The 20,394-nt window shown below is 35.5% G+C and overlaps 1 protein-coding gene across 13 annotated transcripts in view; it reads right to left on the reverse strand.

Moving 5' to 3' along the window:
• RBM26 (RNA binding motif protein 26) overlaps window positions 1-20,394 on the reverse strand; it is an 84,341-nt gene that overhangs the window by 58,339 nt on the left and 5,608 nt on the right. The gene's annotated exons all lie outside the window — the stretch shown is intronic.

Below are 20,394 nucleotides of genomic sequence, written 5' to 3' on the forward strand. Positions count from 1 at the left end.
TCCAGTTACAAACTAATAGCATGATAGTTAAATGAGTTAATATATGTAAAAAAGCATCTGGTTCATAGAAAGCAATGAAGAAATATAAGTTTCTCTCCCTTATCTTAATATGCTTTACATGGTATATATAGTCATCATTCAGTATTCTGCCAAATACACACTAATACATGTATTAAAGATTCAGTAAGCTCTATTATTAAAAAAAGAAGTTATAACAAATTATAAACAATACCAAAACATCAAAAACTAATAATTAGTGTGAAAAATACCAAGAGGCTATTCTCCCCCAGAACAAGGTAAATAATGGTCAGAAAATCCCTGAAAAAGAGGACAATAAAGGGAAACTTGAAAACATACCACACAATACAGAATTTTAATGAAAGAAAAGCAAGTTTAGAAATAGACCCAAAAATATATAGAAACATAAATTTTTTAAAGGTGACATCCAAGTCAAGGAAGAAGGGATGAACTACAAAATAAATAGTATTGAGAAAACTTGGCAGCTGTCTTTCTAAAAAATTAAGTTGGACCCATAACTTATTCCATATACCACAGTAAAAACATGAAACCATTGAAGTATTAGAAGAAAACAAGAGAAAGTTATTTTACAACTCTGGAGTAATGAAGACCTTTTGAATTATGACAGAAAATCCATATATTGCAAAAGAGTAATTTGATTATACAAAAAGAAGCAAAAACTTAAGAATGTAAACAAGACTTAAAAGTCAAATGAAATACTAAAGAGAAAAAGAAATAAAAATGATTCTTAAATATGAGTAAAAATACATCATCCATAAGAGAAATTCAAACTTAAGCTATACTGAAATATCATTTTTCTGTTATAAAATTGATAAAGTCTAAATGTATGGAAACATATTCTGGAGGCAAGACTATAGGGAGACAATCAGTTTTCATACATTATTGCTGCTGAGAGTAAACTGGTAGCTCCAAGGGTATGGCAGTAAAAAGATCACAAATGCAACTGACCCAGCAATTCTACTTCAAAGAATTAACTTTACAGATATAATTCCATGTTCAAAATGACATGTGTACAAGTCATTCAGTGTCACAGTGATTGTTAAATCAAAAGTCTGCAACTGTCCACTTACAGAGGACTGGAAAAAGAAAATATACTAAATCTACACAGAGAATGGCATACAGCAAAAGGACAAAAAAGAATGAGGAAGTTTTCATATCATGGAGAAATTTTCCTATCAATTTGTTAAGTTTAAAAAGCGAGATAGAGAAAAAACTTGTATAGTGTATTACCATTTGTGTGGGGAGAAAAGGAGATTATATATTTGGGTTGGCTTATGTCTGAATAATGAATAGGTATTAAGTATAAACAAGTAACTATGGTTATTTGCTGATGGGGGTAGGGAGTAGGAAGTGAAAAAGAAACAGGGTCAGGAGGGAAGAGGGAAAGTTTTTGATGCCCAAACCATGCCCATCCAATTGCTAAAAAGCAGATAATTGTTTTTCAACTTAGCTAACGTTGTTACCTATTTAATTAAAGATCATTTTACAAGTTAGGGTAAATAATAATAAAATAATAGCAATAGCTAAGCACTAACATTTACTGAACCCTCGTTTGCGCCATGAACAGTGCTCCACACCTTACATTCTACATTTAGTTCTCATTTTACTGATGAAACTGAGGCTCAGGAAAAAGCTAAGCAAACTGCCCAAGACTACATGTAAATTAGTAACAGAACCAAGATTTAAACCTAAATTTCTTACTCTAAAGTCCGCTCTCTTAACCACTACACCAAATTGCTTCTTACAATGAGCTACCCAAAAACCAGACCTCCAATTTACTTACAGCTACAAACATCTAGTTACAGCCACCAACTCCCTATCCATCCTAGTAAAAGCCCCCTACAATACCTCCCTTAGTTGCTGTCCAAGGCACAGTTCCTCTAATTTACTTTCTCCTGTACTCTCCCCTCAGAGTCCACTATTTCAAACAACCTCTAAATTCCTCAGCCACGTTTGCCTCACTTTCTTTCTACTCTTCTTCTATGCCACCAACTTGGCAAAATCCCAACTTAGAATCCACCCCCAGCTTAGATTTAACTTCCTAGCTTCTCTTAGTTTCATGCCAGTAACATAAATAATGCTCAGTAAATTAAATTTTCAAAGGATACTGATGACACAAAAAGACTTACCAATCACGGTTTTAAAAAAAAAGACAAATACATTAGGGAATTACAGTAGGGAGAGATGACTACAAATGAGGGGGAGAGATACTATAACCTAATAGTTCATTTGAGGAAAAACAGATACATACATGATACATGACATCCTTCAATTCATTTTTATCACTCTTTATTGTAACAACTATTAGCAATTTTAACTCTAACAATACTAAACACAAAACAGAAATTCTACATGTTCTACCAGAAGTTCAAATGCTAGAATATTAATAGGGAACTTACACACATTAAAGCTAGAAAATAATACATTTAACAAAAAGTCTCAATTCCTATACATATCTGGAATGTAACAGTTTTACAGAATTATAGCAGTAACATGTCACTGAATCAAAAAGTACATCTTAAAGACAATGGACAGCTTTGGCTGCACAGTAGAAACACCTATGGAAAATCTGACTGCAAGTGAATCAACAGGTCTAATACAACCATCTGCATTTTGCTTTGTTTATTTTATAAGAGCTGTACAGATAAGTCTGATACAGTATCAGAGTTGAGAATTACTCTATTAAGGAACTAGTACAGCATTTATTATATAATGTTAAGACTCCTTACTTTACATCTTTGTGGTGACTATGTCTTCAAACTCTTCAATCTTCCCTTCAAAAGGCAGAGCCCAATTCCCCATTCTTTGAGAGTAGGCTCAATTTAGTGCCTTGCTTCTAAACAAATAGAATACAGCAGAAGTGATGGTGTCTGACGTTTAAGGTCAGACACCATCTAGGTCATTTGCAATTATATATTCTAGAGAAATCAGCTGCTATGTTTCAAGGACACTCAAGCAGCCTTACAGAGGGCACCATGTGGCTATGAAATGAGGGCTCCAGGGAGGACTAAGGTCTCTTGCCAAGAACCATACGTGAATGAACATGGAAGCCAATTCTACAGATCCAGTGGAACCTTGAAAAGACTGCAGCACTGACCAAAAGCTTGACCACAATCTCATGAAAGACTCAGAGCCAGAAATACCTAGCTAACTTGCTCCAAATTTCTGACCCACAGGAATGATATATGTCATAAGATGATAAATGTCTGCTGTGCTACTAAGTTAAGTTTCAGGGTAATCAATCTGTTAGTAATTGTATATCAAATTTCTCACAGATCTATTTCCATTTGTTTACAAAGACTTAAAGTGGGTTGTAACCTAAACAGGAAAAAAAAAAAATTCATTTCAATGGTACATGAGATTTTTTAAACTTTCTCTTTGAAATTTATTTCAATATATTTATTCATACCAACAATTTTTAAAATGCAGACAAAGTGATTTGTGGTAAGTTAATTTTTTCATGTTTATCACAATGAGCATTATTAAATAATGCTAATATTAATAATGCTAACGTTAATATTGTGCATTAATATTAAATGCACAATATTAAAGATACTATTCATGTCGGTAATTTTGTGAGAAAAATTTTAGAGCCTGCTTTTCACTCAATTGCTAGTGAAGATGATGATATGACTCCAGAGACAATGGGCCATGAATTTTCCCATTTTTCTGAAACACGGATTAAACAAGGAATTTCCTTTAGCAAAAAGTCCACAGATAAGGATATAGGAAAGAGCTGGACAACAAACTCAAAGAAACTGGAGAGGCTGGGGTCAGCCTCTGTGATTAAATAAGCATGAAGAAATGGGACAATAACCTCATGATGTATCTACAGATACACTTATATCTGGCGATCTGGTAACACTGCATGAGAGACCATGAAAACAGTACTTTTTCATGTTAGGTAACCTGAATAAGCACAATCAACTAAACACTAACCTAACTAGACACCAAGCTGAACATACTTCAGTTTACTGAAAATCGCTGTGATACCTAATACTATCACTGTGTTATACAGTTTTATTGCTACTGTTAATGAACAAATTCAGAATCTCTACATTGAGTCCAAATGCTATAGTTTTGAGTATTGGTTGATTGTTGTGGTGAATTTTCAACTTAATAACAGCCTTTCTAATAAGTGTCACTTTACATTTTTCTTAGCTAAACACCAAATCTATTCCATTCCCTCCATTATTTTTTAAACAGGACACTTTAAAAGTGAATTAAAATGTTAGCAGCTAAAAGTGTGGAGAAAGACTTTTGCGATTTTTAAAAAATTATTGTGACCTAGAATACAGCTTTATAAAACAGCAAGATAAATTCCTGAACAATCTTTGCTCAAAATCTTCTATTAGAAGCAATTCAAACCAAATCAAGAACCAATAAAAGCCACAACAATCATAATGAATTAACTACCATACAAACAAATGTTAAATACTTAAAATAGTCTGAAAGGCAGATTACTTTTTAAAATTTGTTACGACTGCAAATTACATAGTAGAAGCAAGGTTTACAATTTCACATTTAACAACAGAACAGGTAAATATGCATTTGGGAAGTAATTTTTCTTAAGTCCTACAGGAAGCCACTTCATTTGTATTTTAATAACTTTTGAAAACAAAAAAAAGTATGTAGTTACAAACTATAGCTAAGTAAAAAATAATCTGAACCACAGAAGTTTAATAATATACCAAAATGTTATGGATCAGGGACAAAAGGCAAACTGTGTGTTCTCTTTTCTATTTATCTTAAAAGTACTAATGCTACTTCGTCTGAACATCTAGCAATAATAACCTGCTATGCAAAATTAATGAAGTAAAAATGTTTAAATTACTGAATCAAAAGAAAACGATATTCTGATAGTAAGGGGTTATTTTTAAAACTGTCTCCATGGTAAGCAAGATTGTTCACGAGGTACTTTACTACACCAGTTGGTACGGCTGATGATAGGTTTGTGATTTGAATGACACATTATCTTGTCAAAGCTAGTCTTTACCCTCTGCTACACTGCCAGCATTCTAGAAACATGTGAAAGAAAAGTGGAGTTGAAATCTTCTTTCAGATAAGGGAAAGAGAAAAAAAGAATCAGATTTTGAAAATGTTAAGGACAAAGAAATAATACTGAAACAGTGACAAACTTCACTCCTACCTTAGAAAACAGGCTGAATTCCCACTAAGTCTCTGTTCCGTAAGTACTTCTAAGCCCAGAAAAAAAAATAATCTGCCAATAAAGTACAATTCTGACCACAGAGTGCTCCAACTTCAATTACCCTTCCGTGTGTGTGTGTGTGTGTGTGTGTGTGTGTGTGTGTGTTGGGGGTAGGAGGGTGAGAGCAGTGATGGGATAGAAGGAGGGGAGCAGGGAAAACACAAAGAAAACCAGAAACTACAAAATAAAGAAGACATGGCTTACCAATAGCACTGTGGAAGGTGGGATGAAGGGGAAGCAACTAAGTATTTCAACTTACAAAAGTCAAATGAGACAAAGCGTTGAAATGGAGGAATACAAATCATAACCAGAGAGGAAACAGTGCAGCTCTCCCGTGCAGTAGGGAGTGCCACTGCTTTCACTTCTAGGTGGCACCTTTTATAAATATATAAACAAAATCGAACATTCTTAGAAAATGACCAGAATAGTAAATGGATATCATTATCAGATAACTTGCTAGGGATTCTCGTGTAGGGAGGAGCCAGACAATACACACACAGAAGGCATTCTAATATAAACCAGTGCTCTGAAGAGAAAAAATGCCAGGTAATGTGATAAAGTATACAAGAGGAATGAAGGGAAAAAAGGAGGAAGAAAGAAAAGGGAGGGAGGAGAAGGAATGAGTGAGGAGATCCTAGATAAGATTATCAGGTAAGGATATTTAAACAGGGTCAGAATTTAAATAGGGAACAGAATGTAGTGCAAGCAAGCTTTTTCGCTTTCTGGGAAAAGGTCAGCCCAGGCAGAGGGAACCAACAGAAAAGGGCTGAGGTGCGTATCTACTGATACTTGACTCATGAGGGATAGGAGTCCAGTGGAATGGAGCAAAATGCTCCATTCCATCCAAATGTGTCACGCACATTTGGATTTCTAATCTCTCACCCTTGTAAGGATTTAAAATTTACATCAGATCACTATGAAGTCATTCAAACCAATGATTTTAAAGGCAGAAAAATAAAATTTTATCCATCTCTGAATATACTCAGTTAAGGATACAACTAATAATAATATCCCTGAAAAGCATGGGTGAATATCTAAGAGGGTCATTCTCCTCCAGCTGTATCTGGGGAGGAGAGCATAAGCACTAAATAAGGTAGAAAAGCCAAAGCAATGCAGAAAATCGAATGTTTTAATAAAATCTCCCAAAAGAACTTAATTTTCTTAAGAAAGACTTCAAAAAACATGAATCAAATAACTGAGTCACTCTGCTGTACAGCAGAGATCGGCACAACACTTTAAATCAACTATACCTCAATTAAAAAAAGAATCACCCCTAGATATAAAGGTTCTAATTAATCTTCCTAACACACTCATCATATTAGTTTTTACTTTTTAATTTAGTGCTTTCAAAATAGTAACGAGACAGTGAAGCAAAAAACAAAAAGCTAACACACCAGTACAATATTTCAAAAAGAATTTTGTTTTGTTTTGTTTTGCCCAAGTTTTTTGGAGGCTTTAGAAATTCAGTGGAAGATAACTGATGAAATTTTACCCAAGCTTCCATTTTCAGTAATCTTGAGAAGGAGGAGCTGGAGGTGGCAGTGGGAATTAAAAATTAAATTTAAATATGTTAACTCAGTCACTTTAGAACACGGATATATACACCCACGTCTGTTCCTACCAAATTTTCACTTTATATGCAAGAAAAATATCTAATTTACATCAAAGTCATGCAATTATATTCTGTACATAGAATTACTCTTTTAAAAACCCAAATTCCACTGCAACAAACATACTATATACATTGAAAAATTCAATTACCATAGTTTATTATACAGTTTCATCCAATTCAAAAAAAGAGGAAAACACAGATTATTTGCATGTAGTAATTAGTTACAGCAAAGGTTACTCATAAAGAATTATTTATTACATACCCACTTTATTCTACAAAATGACCACCACAAAATAAGCATATGTAAACGTGATACATCCATGAGCATCACATGAACCACTTCTTATCACTGCACAAACTTAGCACAAAACATGTAATTATAATGCTGAAAACTATTCAGTTAGTTCCTTCATTCCCTTATATTACCCCTTGAGAGCAGTGGTTCTCAAACTTTTTGGTCTCAGAATCCTTTTACACTTTAAAAATGACAGAGGACCCGGAAAAGCTTTTATTTAAAAGCCAGTATTTACCATATTAAAATTTAAAAATGAGAAAATTCTAAATTATTTCGTTTAAAATAACTAAATAAATCCATTATGATTTAACATAAATACCTGGGGGCGGGGGAAGGATGAGTAATCAAAAGGAGGAACTTATTGATATAAATAAATGGGAAGTCCAATAGTAGGATTGACTTTAGGCATAGCTGGATCCAGGAGTTCAAATGATGTTACCAGGACACTCCCTTTCTATTCTGCTTTCCTTTGAACTTGCTTTATTTTGAGGCAGGCACATGTGGCAACAAAAATAGCCCTGAGCAGTTCCCGGCTTACATTATTCTGACAGCTAGTGAAGCCAGAGAAAATAGCCTCCCCTCTCTCCCAGAGCATCATATTGGTCCTTGAAAATGACTGACCTTTTCCAGTTTGAGCTATACCCCCACTGAAAGGCAGGGATGGGCAGAGCTCGATAACTAATAGCCTCACCTGAAATTAAACACAGGAATCCCCTGCTTTTCAAAATTTTGCTTTATGCCCCTTTGTGAAGCTTTTACAGAAGACCTACATTGGTAACCACTAACCACAAGAAATTCAGAAAGGATTTTCACTTTTATGAGAAAAAGCAAAAAACAAAAATAGTGTCCAGCATTTGTTTTGTAGCAAGTTGTATAGAGGTAGCCCGTATCATGAGTAGCCAGAGTGGCACTGCCCAGATCCTTTCCCAAGAATTACACTGGGCATCTCAGCATCAAGCCGCCATAGCTTTGAACTGTGTCTGTAAGCATCTATGTTTTACCTCAATTTATTTTGTGCATCCATTGACAAGATGTGTCCTAAAGTAACTGCTTCTTCACTTTACGCCATTTCAGCTTACAAAAAGTTTCACAGGAACACTCTACTTTCAGGTATCAGGGGAAACCTGTACCCTATATTTTTTTGTGAATAAAGTTATATTCCCACACCAAAATTAAAATTTAGTACTAAGATTGACAATTTTTTTTTTTTTTTGCAAATACCATTAATGTCTGCCTTAAATAATAGACTGATACGTCTACTTTTATATTCAATCTGTTGTGATACCCTGTTTTGGATGAAATATAAAATCTGGCCTCACACAGGTATACAGTTGGGAAAGTGGGGACCTCACAGACTCCATGAAAGGGTCTCAGGAAGCCGTAGGAATCCTCACACCACATTTGAGAATCGCTGCTTAAGAAGTGATTCAGAAAGTATGTGTTAAGCGTCTAATTCAAAGACAAAGTCAGTCTTCACACTCCCAAAGACCGAATAATCAGACTGTATACTGCTCAGTGCAAAAAGCAGTAGCCCAAATAGCAAATTGAGCACATACAGGTGTGGTTATAGAATCATGTCATAGAATTCTCTTTTAAAAGAAAAGTGGAACTGCAGATGAAATGCTGATGTGGCAGCCCACAACAAAACTCCATTATTTCTTGTACGTTTTACATTCTAATTCACAGCTGAGGAAGAATCAAATTATCTGGGAAAGGGCTCTGGGGCTTCCAAAGGCCACCCCTTCAGTTACTTATATGTGGATTCACATTTACCTAGTTACAAAACAGATTTGAAGCACTTCATCCCTTCAGTTACTAAGAGACAGGAGAGGCTAGGGAACATTTTCTCTCTTGACCAAGAAAGTGGAGAATTATTCAAAAGAAATAGCACTAAGACTAGAAATGTGAAAAACCTAGTTCAGTCATTCTGTTTTCAACTAAATTCTTACAAACTGTTTCTTCATATATTAAAAAAAAAAAAAAAAGTTGGGCTAATGCTGTGTGGCTATATGGTATACTTCTGGGTTTTTTCAAATATTGCCACAACAGTTTTCTAATACTGCTATCAAGTCATGCTGAAATTTTTTCATTAAAAAGGGGATACTTCTCACCTCACAAATCTCAGGACTAAAGAAACTAAGCTTCAGTTTCCTTATCTGAGAACAGCTGCTCTGCCAAATTAGAAATAATTACAAATAAATACGACAGCAAATAAGAAAGCATTTTATTAACCTGCCAAACACCAAAATAAATGGACCATTAAAGAATGAAATAAAATAAAAATTTGAAGTAATAAGATGCCAATTATTGCCACCCCTTAGAATAGGTGTTAAAGTCTAGTTACTATATTTTAAGCACTATTCCTTTTCAAATCTATGTTGTCTTCTAAGCCAAACTAACAGCTTTTTCTTGAAGCAGTCTGGTATTATTTAAAAAAAAAAAAAAAAAAAAAAAAAAAAGCACAGAAATGAACTTCAAAAACCCAGGGGGTTTCAGATTTCTAGTCTGATGTCATCTTACTTTATTCATTAGTTACATAATCCTGGGTTAGCATTTTATTTCTCTAGGCTTCAGTTTTCTCATTTTTAAAACAAAGGTGCTGAACCATACAATCTGACAAAGTGGGTCACTTTTCAGGAATTAGATGCAAAGCATCATTGCACTCCCCTACTCTCATTCCCAAGAACTTTAACTGAACTTAAAAATAATTCACCATATGTAATCTGAAAAACAATTTTTCGAAAAAAATTTTTTTCCTCTAGGTCTTTTTCAAAAGCCATAGAATTAACTTTTCTGAACACTCATGAGCAAAGTTTGAGCCTCTAGGAAGGATAAAGAATAACTAAATTCTACTAGGTAGAAAACACTTTACATAATTTTTCTGAATTGCCAGACCTTAAGATCTGCACATATTTCTACCACTGTTAAAATGTTACTACTGGTGTACTTGTCTGTTTCAGACTAGGTAACTGTCTACCTTTTCCCTAGAATCAATCACATTGGTTGAGAAGTATCTACTAATTATCACAGTAATAGCATACTAAGTCAGGGGCATATCAACGAAAACTCACAAAAAAACAATTCTCAGTTTAGGTCAAACCCAATTATTACAAATACAAAGGTGTGCCAAGTTTAAAAAGCTGTCACAGATACCAAAAAAGGTCAATTAAAAAGCCCACAAGCATTCTGACAAGTCTCTCCTAGCTGCTTTTTCTTCCATATTCTGACTGCTCCAATGGCCCTCATATATATCCACTACATATGTTCTAAGTATATTACTTCTCTCTTCCTACCTCCTGCCAAAGCCCAAATTTAGGCATTTTACAACTCACTCTTAAAACTAGAATTAAAAAACTATTTAGTCTTCCTTGTCTCCAAAATGTTACAACTTAATCAAATCTCTAAACACCATAGTTTCATTCTTAAAAAGAGATGTGACCAAGTTACTCTGCTACTTTAATTAACCTTCCCAGTATCCCATAACCTAGTCCCCAAAATGTCCAAACACTTCAACATGGTAATAAAACCTTTTAAATTTGAAACCAGCGAAGGCTAGCTGGAGTCAAAAACCTTTTCCTACCCATAATGAATGGTCATAATTCCTCATAGAACATAACTATTCTTCCAATTTGGGGCACTCAATGTCATCAGAAGCTTCAAAACTTTAACACAGGGACTTGCCTGGTGGCATAGTGGTTAAGAATTTGCCTGCCAATGCAGGGGACACAGGTTCAAGCCCTGGTCCGGGAAGATCCCACATGCTGCAGAGCAACTAAGCCCGTGTGCCACAACTACTGAGCCTATGCTCTAGGGCCCACGAGCCACAACTACTGAGCCCGTGTGCCACAACTACTGAAACCCACACACCTAGAGCCCATGCTCTGCAACAGAAGCCACTGCAATAAGCAGCCCGCACACAGCAGCAAAGAGTAGCCCCCACTCAACACAATTACAGGAAGCCCACTGGCAACAACAAAGACCCAACACAGCCATAAATTAATAAATAAATTAATTAATTAATTTAAAAAAAAAATTTAACACAATCCAATTTGAAAAAGTGCTTGAAAAACTTTCACAGCCTGGTAAGTACAAGTTTATAAAACAGTTTTCAAAATAAGATCTATCTCTTTCACAGTCTGTTATTATAAAAAATTAAACTTTTTGAAAATGTAAATAAGTACTTTAGCTATCATTAAAGAAAACATATAAAAATAACAAGAGTCACACTGACAATTTCTTTTTTAAATGCCCTAAAAAGGTTAAGTTATAGGTTTCAAAATACTTCTTGCACTTAAACTATATTAAAAAGAGCAACAAATGATCTGCTGAACTGCTATTAGTGCTTATATGTAGGACTTGACATCATTCAAATGTTTTTTATTTATAATAACTGACTTCAAGATTTTGGGGTTTTTTTTCCGTATCAACTTTTAAACTGCCAGTAAGCAGTGGAAAATTAATAAATGGAGAGTATAGGCAGAGCAGTTGTTTTGTTGCTCCTTCCCTTTTCTTTTGTAGGGTAACCACCTAATTCTCTGTGAAGGCCTGGAATGCCTAAAAGGAGTTTTGCTCAGCCCTCCTGTTCTACTCTCATACTTTGCTAGCTGAAAGCTGGGACTCCCAGAGATCTCTTCTACTTCTCCTTCCTTGCTTGCAGAACTACTCCTATGTTTTTAGTTGGTAAGTGTTGAGTGGTTGTACACTTAGTTGTTTTATGATATCGTTCTATTGCCACTGTCCTCCACTGATTATGATGTGAAATCAGCCACCATTTAAGTCTTTGTTTTCCTGTATGTATCCGTCTTTTTTTCTCCCTTTGACTACTTCTTTTTTTTTCTTTTTTTGCGGTACGCGGGCCTCTCACTGTTGTGGCCTCCCGTTGCGGAGCACAGGCTCCGGACGCGCAGGCTCCGCGGCATGTGGGTTCCTCCTGGACCAGGGCACGAACCCGTATCCCCTGAATCGGCAGGCGGACTCTCAACCACTGCGCCACCAGGGAAGCATTCTTTGAATACTTTTAAGATTCTTTTTATTTGGTCAGCAGTTTGACTACAATATGCTTAAGGCTGTGTGTTTGTATGTGTGTGTATTTTATCCTGTTTGGTTTTGCCAATTTGGATCTATGTTTTGATGTCTTTCATCAGTTTTGGAAAGTCCTTGGTCATTATGTCTTCCAACATTTTTTCTGCCTCATTTTTCTTTCCTTTTTCTAAGACTTCAGTAACTTGTATTTTAGATTACTTGATACTATCCTACAGATCTCAGATGTATCTTTTAAAATTACTTTTGTCCCTTTGTTCTCGGTTTGGATATTTTCTATTTTCCTACATGCAAGTTTACTGCTGTTTTTTTTCTCTATGGTGTCCAGTCTGTTGCAAAGCAGAATTCTTTATTTCTGTTATAGTTTTCATTCCTAGGTTTTTCCATTAAGCTCTTTTTAATAGCTTCTGTGTATTAGCTGAAGTTCCCCATATCTTTATGCATGCTGTCCACATGTTCAAATAAATTCTTTAGCATTTTCATCACAGTTATTGTAAAGTGCTTGTCTAATAATTTTATTATTTGAGTCATCTCTGGGTATGTTTCCATTGACTATTTCTTCTCATGTGGATCTTATTTTTTTACTATTTTGTGTTCCTTGTTATTTGACCTTATGTTGAACGTTTTGTGTAAAAGAATACTAAGGTGAATGGAGACTGAAGTAAATAAGATTTACCTTCAGTAAATGCCATGCCCTTTCGTCAGGCCACTGGAGTGGAGTCACTTGTTCTGTAATTGACATGGTTTGGGCTTTGTAATAAGCTTTAGTTTGATTCAGTTCACCACTGGCTTCAAATGTTTTGAGGGCATGATCAGGATTTTCCCTTTCATAAAAACTGGAATCTCAGCAATTACAAGATTCTGGATACCTGCCTGAGCTTTACCTCCAGGATCCCAGCTTTTGAAACTAAAAGAAAAATATAAAACCAATGACATAAGAAAGAGGGAAAGGCCAGCAAACTAAATTCAAAGTAGGAAAAGAGGAAATAATAAAAATATAATACTGAAACAGAAAACAATCAACAAAGCTAATACTGTTCTTGGAAATGATGAATAAAATGGATAAACTTAGCAAAACTGGTCAAGAAAATAAAAGAGTAATATTACCAACATCAGGTATAATTTTTAAAAGTGGAGGGGGAGCATCACAATAGATTCTAGTCATATTAATAGTAAGGCAACACAGAAACAACTCTATGTCAAATCTGGCAACTTAAGAGAAAAATCCTTGAAAAACATAAATTACCAAAAGTGACACAAGAAGAAACAGAATACCTAAATAGACCTATACCTATTAAAGAAACTGATTTTATAATAAAAAAATCCATTTCACAACAAAATCTTCAGTTTCAGATGGCTTCATCAGTGAAGTCTAGCAAACATTTTAAAGAAAAAACAAAATGCAGATAGCCCTCATAAACAAAACCAAAACTTCTTAACAAAATATTAGCAAGTCAAATCCAGTAATATGTATAAAAACAATAATACATCATGGTCAAGCAGGGTTTACCTCACGAATGCAAGGCTGGCTTAACATTTGAAAACCAATCCACATAATACACAATATTAACAGAAAAAGAGAGAAAACCCCTATGATCATCTCAATAAATGTAGACTAAAGAATTTGACAAATTCAATACCTTTTCATGACAAAAACACTCTGCAAAGTAAGAATAAAAGAGAATTTCCTCAATCTGGTATTTAAAAGACAGTTATTAAAAAAATCTAGCACTGGGGACTTCCCTGGTAGTCCAGTGGTAAAGAATCTGCCTTCCAATGCAGGGGACACAGGTTCAATCCCTGGTCAGGGAACTAAGACCCCACGTGCTGCAGGGCAACTAAGCCCACACACTACAACTACTGAGCTCGCACACCACAACTAGAGAGAGAAAACCCACACGCCACAGCTAGAGAGAAGCGTGCATGCCAAAACGAAAGATCCTGCATGCCTCAACGAAGATCCCACGTGCTGCAACTAAGATCAGACACAGCCAAAAAAAAAATCTAGCACTAACATCAGTTAATACTGAAACATTAAGTCTCTTTCCCCTAAGACTGAGACAAAACAAAAATGTCCACTCTTACCACTTCAATTTAACTTCTACTGTCCGTGGTTCCTAACCAGTTCAGTAAGAAATGAAGGCATAAAAAATCAGAAAGTAAAACTGTCATTAATCACAGATGACATGACTGGTATAAGAAATTCCAAAGAATCTATAAAATAGCTACTATAACTAACAAGTGTACTTAGAAAGTTGCAGAATAAGGTCAATATGCAAAAATCAATCATATTTCTATAAATAACAAAGAAAACTGAAAAATTAAATTTTAAAATGATTTTATAAAACATCACATACCCAGCAAAAAAAAATCTAACAAAAGATTTACAAGGACTCCACACAGAGAGCTACAAAACATTGCCAGGAGAAATTAAACTTGATTAAATGGAGAGATTATCACATTCATGAACTGGAAGACTAAATATTATGAAGATGTTCTTTCTTCTAAAATTGATCTCTACATTCAACACAATCCCTATCAACAATCACACAGGCTTTCTTGCAGAAACTGAAAGGCTGATTCTCATCTTTATAGGGAAATGTCAAGAATCCAGCATAAGTCAATCTTTTAAAAGGACAAACTAAGAGAACTTACATAACCTGATTTTAAAACTTATTATAAAGGTAGTTGGCTTTAGACAGTGTGGCATAAGCATCAGGATAAATAAATATCACTGGATGAAGACAGAGTCCAGAAATAGACTCATATATAGTTAATCATCAAACAACATGCCAAATATCATTGGACCAAGAGAGAATCCAGAAATAGACTTATACATACAGTTAATTATCAACCAACGTGCCAAGTCATCCAATGGGAAAAGGAAAGTCTTTTTAGGAACCATTTCTGGAAAACTAAATATACTCATTAAAGAAAAAAAGGAGCCATTTAGCCCTATCTCATTCCACATGCATTTCTGTTTGTTTGTTTTTCGTTTCTCAACTCCAAACAGCCTTGAGCCAGGGCAGCAGCCAGTGCTTGTCCGGAGAGTCCTTCTGAGTGCCCCAGAACGAAATAAGCTTTGGCAGCTGCTGGGGACTCAGGGAAGAGGCTACTCCTGGCCAGGGTCAACCTGCCACAGGAATAGACTACCGGGCTGGCTCACCAAAACTGATCCCAAACGCAAGTTCGTTTGCCTGAGAGACGCACAGTTAGGCCAAACAAACCAAAATGTCGGAGTCTGGCACTGAGAAACAATTACTGCAGGGCCAAGTAAGAACAGGTGGCTTGTGCTCAAAAAACCCAAACTCCTCCATATGCATTTTTTTAAAATTCACTTGAGATGAACAGACCTAAACATAAAACCAAGAGGAAGAAAATTTCTAGAACATAGAATATCTTTATGATGTTGGAGGAGATAAAGGCTTCTTAGACACAAAGAGCACTAACCATAAAAGAAAAATAAACTGGACTTAATAAAAATTAAAAATTTCTGCTCACAAAATGACATCATTATACAATAGTCCCCCCTTATCCATGGGGGAAATATGTTTCAAGACACCCACTGGAAGGGGGGGGTGAAACCAGTGAAACCACAAATACACCCTATATATACTATATTTTTTCCCATACAGACATACCTATGATAAAGTTTAATATATAAATTAGTCACAGTAAGAGACTAGCAACAATAAAATAGAACAATTATAACAATATACTGTAAAAAAAGTTATGTGAGTGTAGTCTCTCTCTCCTTCTTTCAAAATACTTTAGTACAAACTGAATGCCTTTTCCATCTTAAGCACTTATCACACACTGTTGCTGCAACTTTTTTGCAGTTTGAAGTGTGACAGCCAAACCAGAAAGAATTTTTTCCCTTCTTCACAATTTCAGACAGAAGATTCATTCTTACCGTAAATCTCAGCAACTTCAGTACTGAATTTTTTCTTTCCGTATTAAGTAGAGAATTTTCACCTTTTCGCTTAAAGGAAGCACTTTATGGCTTCTCTTTGGTATATCCACACTGCCAGCATCACTACTCTCACGTGTTGCAGTCATTGTTAAGTAAAATAAGGGTTACTTGAACACAAGCACTACTATACCATGAGAACTGACCTGATAACCAGGACAGCTACTAAGTGACTAACAGGTGGGATATGTTGGACAAAGGAATAATTCACCTCTTGGGCAGGACAGTGCAAGATTTCATCATGCTACTCAGAACAGCATGCAATTTAAAACTTATAAATTGTTTACTTCTGGAATTTTCCATTTAATATTTTCAAACCGCAGCTCATCACAGGTAACTGAAACCAGAGAAAGCAAAAGCACAGATAAGGGGGGACTACTGTATAAACGTCACAGAGTGGGGAAAAAATCTTCAGTACATGTATTGTATATGAATAAAGAGCTCCTATAAGCCAATAATAAAAGACAGCCCAATTTTAAAAATAAGCAAGACTTAGATACTTTACGAAAGATATGATAGTAAGCACAAGGAAAGGTCCTCAATAGCATTAGTCATCAGGAAAATGCAAATTAAAACCATAAAGAGAATTAAACTGTCAGTCCAAAAAAGGAAAGATGCCATTTTATACTCACTCTAAAGGTTTAGAAACAAACAAACAAAAAAAACCTTGACAATACTAAATATTGCTGAGGATATGGAGCAACTGGAACTCTCATAAATCACAGGTAGCCACAATTAGGCAGTTTCTTATAATAGAAAACATACATCTATCTACCCTATGATCTAGCAAATATCCTCCTAGGTTATTTATCAAAAAAAAAAATTTCCACAAAGACTTGAATAAGAATATTCATAGCAGCCACATTCATAATGCCAAAGTTAGAAAATAGATGCCTTTGTTGGAGAGGGAAAGAAAAACCCAGAAAGAGACACAAGAGAATTTTCCAGAGAATGTTCTAGATCCTGTTTTATACGGTGATTACATAGGCGTATATAACTGTCAAAACTTAAGCAACTGGGCTTCCCTGGTGGCGCAATGGTTGAGAACCTGCCTGCCAATGCAAGGGATACAGGTTTGAGCCCTGGTCTGGGAAGATCCCACATGCCGTGGAGCAACTAGGCCCGTGAGCCACAACTACTGAGCCTGCACGTCTGGAGCCTGTGCTCCCAACAAGAGAGACCGCGATAGTGAGAGACCCATGCACCGCTATGAAGAGTGGCTCCCGCTCGCCACAACTGGAGAAAGCCCTCGCACAGAAACAAAGACCCAACAAAGCCATAAATTAATTAATTAATTAATTAAAAATAAAAAAAGAAACTGCCAAAAAAACCCAACAAACCTTATGCAACTAATGTTTATGTTAAGTATAAACTGACACCTGATAGATACATACACCATAGTACTATTTGTTCAGTAAACCAATAAAGGCTGGTTAAATAAATTATGGTACACCTGTTACATTAAAATGCTACGTAACCGTTAAAAAGGGGGCAAGTCTCTTATGTATTATATCGAATGACCTCCAAGTATGATACCAGTTATATAAAAAGAAAGAAAAATATATAAACATATTTGCTTGTACATAGGCAAAATATCACAGTAAGAACCAGTAAGTAACATTATCTCCAACCTACTCCATTGTTTCATACACACACAAAATACTAAATATAACCCCAAGTTAAAAATAAACTTTTACCTATTTCAGAAGTTACTATCTGTAAACTGAAAAGGATTTTTCCACAGAAACAAGGTGGTAGGAGGGTAGTGAGTAAGTCTAGTAGGAAGCATTTACCATCCACTCATTTCACTCATTCTCTATTCTCTGCGACTAAGGAAGCAGGACGACGAAAAAAAAATTCCTAGAAGCCTACATTTAGCTCAAGTTTGAGTTAGTCATTCTCAATATGTACACACCAAACACTGGAATATCTTATTTTCCATTTTGTTCATAATACTATCCCTATATCTTGATTTATGCATGTAAAATAATTCATTTGAAAAGAACTGTAAGCCAAAGAAAAGGAACTGCTAAAACAGAAAATGCTAAATGATTTTAACTACTCATCACTCAGATGGAAAACCCAACTAAGGTTGCAGCAGTAAAATGTGGTAATGAAGGTCATGAAAAATATTTTGGCAAATAATTAATTATAGAAAAATTCTTCTACCAGCTGTAAAATTCATCAGACTAGAATTACCATACATAATTTTTTGTGCAGCTCCATGGAGGTGCGCAATCTTGCATATAGCAGCATTCACTAATACTTTAATGAGTAAATGTTAATACTCTTCAGTGTCCTTTCCCCCTTAAAAAAATCACTTAAGCTTTAGTTAATTTGAAAGTGCTGAAAGGTAAAAATAAAGCAAAACAGACCCTGAGATTAGTAAATCTTCAAATTGCTCACTTATCTGCTTCTCTGAAATAAAAGTTTTAAACAAATGCCTCTTCTCTCTTAAGTCATGGGTGCACAAAATAGAAATTTCAACTAATGCATTTGAAACTCAGATGCACACCCCACACATGGCATTGTGCTGGGTGCTCACGCAGAATAGGAGAACACTTAACCTTAAGATTTGGAGTTTACTTTCAAGGACCTTAGACTCTAACAGTAACCCTAAAACAAGTAAGAATTAACTACTGAACAAGTTTGTGAGTGATGAATACAAAGTAGAGCTAGGAGAGGAGAGTCATGGAGGAGAGTCACTGCTTCCAACTGGATAGATGATAAATGGCTTTCTGGAAGAACTGGAATCACACTTGGACTTTGATTTCAACATATAAAAAAGAAACGGAGGGGCTTCCCTGGTGGCACAGTGGTTGAGAGTCCGCCTGCCGATGCAGGGGACACGGGTTCGTGCCCCGGTCTGGGAGGATCCCACATGCTGCAGAGCAGCTGGGCCCGTGGGCCATGGCTGCTGAGTCTGTGCTTCCGGAGCCTGTGCTCCGCAACGGGAGAGGCCACAACAGTGAGAGGCCCGTATACCGAAGGAAAAAAAAAAAAAAGAAACGGAGAAAGGCAGTACATGATAATGCACAACAAAGCTCCGGAATAGAAATGTCTGGTTTTTAATCCTGTCTCTATCATTTATAAGCTATGAATGAAGCGTATTACTTAATCTTCCTAAGAGTCAATTTCTTCATCCTTAAAATTGGTATAACAGAACCTAGCTCACATACAATGAATGCACAAGGATTAGCAAATAGCACTCAATGAATGTTACCTTCTACTTAAAGTTGGGGTGAAAAGGACAGTATGACCAGTGATAGAGAATCAGAATGTAAAGTTCAGTTTTGCTGAAATTAAGACTTACATAAAAAGTAGGAAGATATAAACTGCAAAGATAATTTGAAACAGACATTAGAGTTCTGAAAACCAAGTTAAAAAGTATGCAATTAATTACTTAGGAGTCCTGAAGATTTTGATATAACAATAGGACATAAACAAGTTGGGCATCCAGGCCAGAAGAAATGGAAGAGAGAAAAGACTGGAGATAGGGAGGTCTGTTAGGAAACAAACTGCAATGGTTTAGATAAGGACTGAAGAGTCCCCTACTGAGCACTGTCATTAGTAAGAATTATTAAAAGAGACAGAATCCAATGACCAACTTGAATGGGAGAAAAGAAATGAAGGGAGGAGAAGCCAAGAAAATGAAACTTCAAGCCCAGATAACCTGGAGAAATGAAATGGAAATAAGTGAACATTTTATTTTCAGAAACATACAGTAGTTTGAAGTTCAGATGAGAGGATCAGGTACAGAGCTAGCAATGGGAGTTAAGAGCTTAAAACTTTGAAGTGGTTAAGCCTAAACATAATTGTGTGAAAAATAAATGCATACAGGTACTCTTGGAAAAGCTCTAAAATTCAAATGCAAATGTGTATATGCAATATCCTGGGGAAAACAGTCTTTAATCAAACTTTCAAAGCATCTACAACACACACACAAAGTTTTTAAAAACCACAGGCATGCATTACAATAGAAACCATCCATAGGAATGAATGTGAATGAGGGAGCAGGAGTAGAAATGATTAAGAAAAAAAAAAGTCTTGGGAACAGAACTAAGAATAATACAATTCAAAGGCAAGAAAAAGAACTTGAGGAGATAGGACTGATTTGAGAAGAGAACCAAAATATTATGGATCCAAGACATGAGAAGTTTAAAAAAAAAAAAAAGGCAGCTATCAACACTGTCTAATGTTATACACAGAGGTCAAAGAATTAAAATTTA

The sequence above is a fragment of the Kogia breviceps genome, chromosome 16 (genome assembly GCF_026419965.1).
Source record: "Kogia breviceps isolate mKogBre1 chromosome 16, mKogBre1 haplotype 1, whole genome shotgun sequence".
In the NCBI taxonomy this organism is placed as follows: domain Eukaryota; kingdom Metazoa; phylum Chordata; class Mammalia; order Artiodactyla; family Physeteridae; genus Kogia; species Kogia breviceps.